Consider the following 6888-nt stretch of genomic DNA (forward strand, 5'->3'; position numbering starts at 1 on the left):
TTGAAGTAATGGTCATAGGAGTAGTAGTGGTGCTACTGGTATAATATTGATTTTCCCGTGATACCAGTTCTCTTATTTTCTGATCCATAATTCTATTACTCTCCAAAAGGTGAAGTACTTTATAATTTATTTTTATGCCATGCAATCCTAGTTGTGACTGGATTCCTGATGCTTTCCATTTTCTTGGCTGAAGTAACAGACAGTAACTGTAGTAACCATAGTTACACACCCGGCTCTGGATTTGATTCTACAGTTTCTGGATCTCTTTTCTTTCTCTGACATCTGGTAAACAATTACCCTGTCTCTTTGCCTATGTTTGGCTTCTGATGTCTACCTGAGAAAATGTATGAGTTCTCTTTCACCTTTCCCTCCCACCTTCACATCTCATTTTTACTGCTGGTTTCTTCATTCATTTAACTCGTTATGGAGTAATTTGACCAGATATGTGTAATTTTTAAAAATTCATAATATTTTCCAGATATGAATTAATTACAAACACAAAACTACTTAAATAAAAGCAAATTTAGGGAGTATTGAATTGAAAATGAAACACTAAAAGATTTTACTAAAGAATTCTTTTTGAATGCAGCAAACAGAGAATTGAAACAATAAGTTAAACTGGTCATATTAGATATTAAAAACATACTTTCAGAAGAGCAGTAAATATACCATTCAGATATGTTCTAAGCATTCATACATCAGCTAGTAAGATTAAAAACTATATTGAGTAATTAGCTGCATAGGAGACCTCTGTGTTATTTATACAGATGACACCTAAGTTATCCAAAACCCTGATAAATCAAACCGCGTATGTATTTGCAGTGCTAGATTTGTGTTTCATGGTACCTTAAAGAAACTTTCTGCACTGAAACCACATCAGCTTGAACACATATATCCAGCAGTTCTTCTAGGATAGTAAGAGAGGTTGTTAAAGATGTGTTAAGCCTCTTACAGAACAGTATTATTGCTTTAAGGGTGGAGTATACGTCAATTCCATCTTTAAAAAACTACTCCTGTGATGACACTGATATGAATTCAAAAAGCTTTTAAGATTTTCTTAGACTGATTCCATGCTTGAAGGCAACACTCTCCACTAACCATTATTAGAATAAAACATAAATTAACCGATCTCTTGTGATTCATCTGTATGATAGTATCATTGGCAAATAGTTAAAAGTATCAGTTATTCTCACCACCAGACACTAAGGGGGTGAACTGCTATTCATTCCTTACTGAATTAGCACAACATTCACATAGAGAAGAGGCTAAAGATACATCTTTGGCATTTCTGGTTTCCTCTTGTGGTCCAATCTAGTCTTTAGGTCTTAGGCTTTGAAGGGTAACTGAGTAATAACTGTGACTGTATTCCATGAAGTCAGGGTGTGTGCCTCATTTGCCCACCTCTGTACCATCAGTGTGTAACACAGTGCTTGGAAAATAAACAGAACTCAATGAATAATTGTTGAATGAGTAAATAAATGAAAGATCCTGCAGTCAACCACAAGACCTAACTGAAAAAATGCTTGATGTAGCATTGTGCTTATACTTCAGGCAATAAATTTCAAGGTTTAAATAATTATAATTTAGAACTAAATAGGACCAAAAGAGGTAAGGCTATATTTTTTTTTAAGGTTCTACCTTCTTTCCCCCTAACTCTCACTGATTTTTCAGGTCTCTCTAATGTGTCTTCCACTCTAGGAATCCTTCTCTGACCTTTTCGCCAACCCAGGCTAAGAACCAATCAGCTATATACCTCATGGTGGATAAAACAGTACCAAATTAGTTTGGTACTATTTGAAAAGAGGAGTGAGAGAGTGACACAACCTGAGACTGGAAAGGTTGAAGGACCCACAAAGGGCCTTGTCTAATTCTAAGGGGCTTTAAAAAATCCTGTGAATGATGTAAAGCCATTGAAGAGATTCTAGCAGTAGTGGCAAGATCATATTTTAATTCAAAATGAATCATGTTGAGAAATTGTAATAGAGGGTGGGGGGGCAAGATTGTACAAACAGATTATTTTGACAGTCTAGATAAGAGATCATGAGAACAGAGGTGAGAGAGAGATCAGATTAAATAACCAGTTACGAGGTAAAATCAGAAGGAATGAACAGAACAGAAAGGTAAGAAGAAAGCTCAGATTAAATAACTATTTAGGGAACAAAATCAAAGGAAGTTGATAATGGTTTAAATATAGGGAGGAGAGAAAGATTAGTTTCATTCACTAATTCAAGAACTTACTGACTACCTCCTGTATTCTGAGTACTATGCTAGGTAGGAGAGATAGGACATCAAACAAGCACCATCCTGCTCTCAAGAGATCACAGTCTAGGTGAAGAGATTATAGTGTTAAGTTGAGCAAAGGAGTGAGGTCTTGATGACTTTCAGGTTCCTAGCTCAAACCACTCAATTGATGAAACCGCCAATAACTAGGAAAGAAAATAAAAGAGAAACAAGTAGGAAAACAAGATACCTGGTCACGTACTGGATCTCTGCCTTCCCACCGGAGTTTGACTTGAACACGGAGCTCACTGAGCAGATCAAGGAGCTGAAGGCTCTGCTAGACCAAGCAGGAAACTGGCGGCGCGGCAGCGTCATCGACATAGACAGCGTCCCTACCTACAAGTGGAAGAGGCAGGTGACTCAGCGGAACCCTATGGGACAGAAAAAGCGCCAGATGTCCCTGTTGTTCGACCACCTGGAGCCCCTGGAGCTGGCGGGGCATCTCACCTACTTGGAGTATCACTCCTTCTGCAAGATCCGGTTCCAGGACTATCACAATTTTGTGACTCATGGCTACACTGTGGACAACCCCGTCCTGGAGCGGTTCATCTCCCTCTTCAAAAGCATCTCGCAGTGGGTCATGATCCTCAGCAAACCCACAGCCCCGCAGCGGGGCCTGGTCATCACACACTTTGTCCACGTGGCGGAGAAGCTGCTGCAGCTGCAGAACTTCAACATACTGATGATAGTGGTCGGGGGCCTGAGCCACAGCTCCATCTCCCGCCTCAAGGAGACCCACAGCCACTTTAGCCCTGAGACCATCAAGCTCTGGGATGGTCTCGTGGAACTAGCGACGGCGACAGGCAGCTATGGCAACTACCAGCGCCGGCTGGCAGCCTTTGTGGGCTTCCGCTTCCCCATCCTGGGTGTGCACCTCAAGGACCTGGTGGCCCTGCAGCTGGCATTGCCTGACTGGCTGGACCCAGCCCGGACCCGGCTCCATGAGGGCAAGATGAAGCAGGTCTTCAGCATCCTGGAGAAGCTGGCCATAGTGACCAGGCTTTGGTCACCAGTACAGGCCAACCGTGATCTGCTCGGCCTGCTCACGGCATCTCTGGATCAGTAACAGATGGAGGATGAGCTGCACCAGCTATCCCAGCAGCGGGAGCCGCGCTCCAAGTCCTTGCCAACCAGCCCCACGAGCTGTACCCCACCACCCCGGCCCTAGGTGCTGGAGGAGTGGACCTCGGCTGCCAAACCCAAGCTGGATCAGGCCCTAGTGGTGGAGCACATTGAGAAGATGGTGGAGTCTGTGTTCTGGAACTTTGACGTCGATGGGGATGGCCACATCTCACAGGAAGAGTTCCAGATCATCCGTGGGAACTTCCCTTACCTCAGCGCCTTTGGGGACCTCGACCAGAACCAGGACTGCTACATCAGCAGGGAGAAGATGGTCTCCTATTTTCTGCGCTCCAGCTCTGTGCTGGGGGACCGCGTGGGCGTCGTACACAACTTCCAGGAGAGCAACTCCTTGCGCCCGGTCACCTGCCGCCACTGCAAAGCCCCGATCCTGGGTATCTATAAGCAAGGCCTCAAATGCCGAGCCTGTGGTGTGAACTGCCATAAGCAGTGCAAGGATCGCCTGTCAGTGGAGTGTTGGCTCAGGACCCAGAGCGTGAGCCTGGAGGGGTCTGCACCCTCACCCTTACCCACACACAGCCACCATCATGGCGCCTTCAGCTTCTCCCTTTCCCGCCCTGCTCGGCGTCGCCCGGATGCAGCGCCTGCCATAGATGCTGGACCCCGGCCCGGGCAGCGGAGCAAAAGCTCCGGCGAGGCAGATCCTGCACCCCGGCCGCGCAGCCGTCTTGTAGGTAGCCCCTAGGAAGCCCCTGGGAACGCCTGTCAGTACGATACCTGCCCCCTGTGAAGCTGACCTTCCAGTGCCTGGCCTGTGCCTTGGCTTCCTACTGTCTGGCTCCTGCAAGACATGGAGGAAGTGGCCTTCTGCGCACAGCCCCCGTGGCCCCCTCAAACAGGACCACCCCAGCGTTCTCCAGTGCCCTGGGCTTTGGGGACAGAACCGCCCTGGTTGACCAGCACGGCCACCACAGGTACATGGAGCTTTATTCCTGTAGCCTTCACCTGTCCAGGGAGATCTGCAGGCTCCATGGGTGTGTTGGCTGGGGTCCTCCGTGAGGAGAGGGTCTCCTTCCTGTGCGCTAACTACGCCTCCTATGTCGTGGCCCAGTGGGCTTCGTGGATGAGCGGCGGCGTGGAGGTCCCCTTCTACAGGAAGCACCCTGCGGCCCAGCTGAGGTGCGTCATCCGCGACACCCAGAGCTCGGTGGTCCTTGCCGGCCAGGAGTACCTGTAGCTCCGGAGCCCAGTGGTCAGGAAGCAGGGGGTCCCGCTGCTGCCTCTCACGCCAGCCGTCTACAGTGGAGCTGTGGAGGAAGTGGCAGAGGGGCTGGTCACGGAGCAAGGGTGGAGAAACCAGGGCGCCATGATCATCTACACCAGCAGGACCACAGGGAGGCCCAAGGGTGTGCTGAGCACTCACCGCAACCTCAGGGCCGTGGTGACTGGGCTGGTCCACAAGTGGGCATGGACCAAAGACGACGTGATCCTCCACGTGCTCCCGCTGCACCACGTCCATGGTGTGGTCAACACGCTGCTCTGCCCGCTCTGGTGGGTGCCACCTGTTCAGCACTCAGCAGCTTTGGGAGAAGTTCTTAAGTTCTGAAACGCCACATATCAGTGTATTTATGGCAGTGTCTACCATATACACCAAGCTGATGGAGTACTATGGCATTTTACCAGGATGCATGTCCAGGATTTCGTGCGTGCCGTTTTTGTGAAGAAAACAATCAGGCTCATGGTCTTAGGCTTCGCCGCCCTGCCCCTCCCCGTGCTGGAGAAGTGGAAGACCATCACAGGCCACACCCTGCTGGAGCGGTACCGCGTGAGCGAGAGCGGCATGGCTCTGCCCGGGCCCCTGAACGCCGCAGCGCGCTTGCCAGGTTCTGTGGGGACCCCGCTGCCAGGGGTGCAGGTGCGCGCTGTCTCAGAAAACTCGCAGAAGGAAGGCTGCGCCCACACCGTCCACGCAAAGGGAGACGAGAAGGGCACCATGGTGACCCCAGGGTTTGAAGAGAAGGACGGGGAGCTGCTGGTGAGGGGACCCTCCGTGTTTCGAGAATACTGGAATAATCCAGAAAAGATTAAAAGCGCACTCATCGGGGATGGCTGGTTTAAGACAAGGGACACCGTGGTGTTTAAGGACGGCCAGTACCGGATCCAAGGCCGGACCTCGGTGGACATCATCAAGCCGGAGGCTACAAGGTCAGCGCCCTGGAGGTGGAGCGTCACCTGCTGGCTCACCCCAGCAGCACAGATGTGACTGTTACTGGAGTTCCGGATATGACATGGGGCCAGCGGGTCACTGCTGTGTTTGAGGACACTCACTCAGGGAGCTCAAAGAGTGGGCCAGTTCTGCAGGCTGTACGGTAGCATGGCTGGGGAGGCCTCAGGAGACTTCAGTCATGGCGGAAGGTGAGGTGGAGGCCGGCGCGTCCCACGTGGTGGAGCAGGAGGAAGAGCTCACCTACAGCAGATTCCTTCAGAACAAACATTTGTCTCCGTCCTGTTCCCTCTCCGTTCGCACCCTCCCTGCCTCCACCCTGACTCGCCTTCTCCTGAGCACTGAAGGTAGTTTTGGTTCGTCAGCCAAACAGCAGGAACCCTTGCTCATCAGGCGGCACAGCAGCAGGACACCACAGAGGCCTGGGTGTGCAGAGCACAGCCAGAGCGCTGCCACTTTCATTAAACAGCCACCTTGTGGAAAAGAAAAAAAAATAGTGTTTAGGACTAAGTGATATCCATAGACTAAGCTTCTATTATTCTGTGATTCTAAATTACTCTTTTAAAGAGTAACTTTTTACTCTTTAAAAGGACTCCTTTAGTTTCTTGGAGTAATTTCTAGGAAGGTCATTTTAATTATTTAAATTCACTCCCTCTAGTGAATTCAAAATGCAACTTGCCTTGCTAATTTTAGAGCCCCACAAATGTTTTCAGAAATTCAACTCTCCCTTAGCTATGGCTAAATATAATTGTTGAAGGAGTACAGAACAAGGAGGTGATTAAAATGGAATGCACTGAACATGACAGAAAGAATAAAATGTAAGAACAAGTTCAGAAACTTAAAGAAAAATAGAATGGCTACAAACCAAGAGCTCATCACGTTAGGCAACAACAAATGGTGATGGGGGGTGGCCTGGAGGCAGCCTAGTGACAGGGGACTCAGTGAAGACTGAGAAGTTCAAGCTCAATTCAATATGAAAGAAGACATTTCTGCAGAATTTGCAAAAGAATTACTTAAATATGATGTTTGAAGACCTTATCGTGGCCCTTTACATACGGATGAAGTAGAATTAGGAAGAATGGAGGTAGGGACACAGGCAATTAATTGGATGACAGAATCATGATATGACTGGACAATACAGCAGGAACAGGTTCAGTGACTCAACCCACCCAGGAATTATCATCTCAAAAATAGGTAAAAATGAACTAACTTGTTCCAGAAGTGTGCTTACAGTTGACAGGACTCCTGCGAGGTTATTTGGAAAATGCCACTCTTGAGAGATGCTCTTCCACAAAGAAGACATA

The 6888-nt window shown here is 48.5% G+C and overlaps 2 pseudogenes; both read left to right on the top strand.

Moving 5' to 3' along the window:
• The first annotated feature begins 2566 nt into the window (after positions 1-2566).
• Positions 2567-4105, top strand: LOC100400919 (RAS guanyl-releasing protein 2 pseudogene; annotated as a pseudogene).
• An 8-nt stretch (positions 4106-4113) lies between these two features.
• LOC144576466 (malonate--CoA ligase ACSF3, mitochondrial pseudogene) lies at positions 4114-6098 on the top strand (annotated as a pseudogene).
• The last annotated feature ends 790 nt before the right edge of the window (positions 6099-6888 follow it).

This window comes from Callithrix jacchus, chromosome 10 (genome assembly GCF_049354715.1).
Source record: "Callithrix jacchus isolate 240 chromosome 10, calJac240_pri, whole genome shotgun sequence".
Lineage (NCBI taxonomy): Eukaryota > Metazoa > Chordata > Mammalia > Primates > Cebidae > Callithrix > Callithrix jacchus.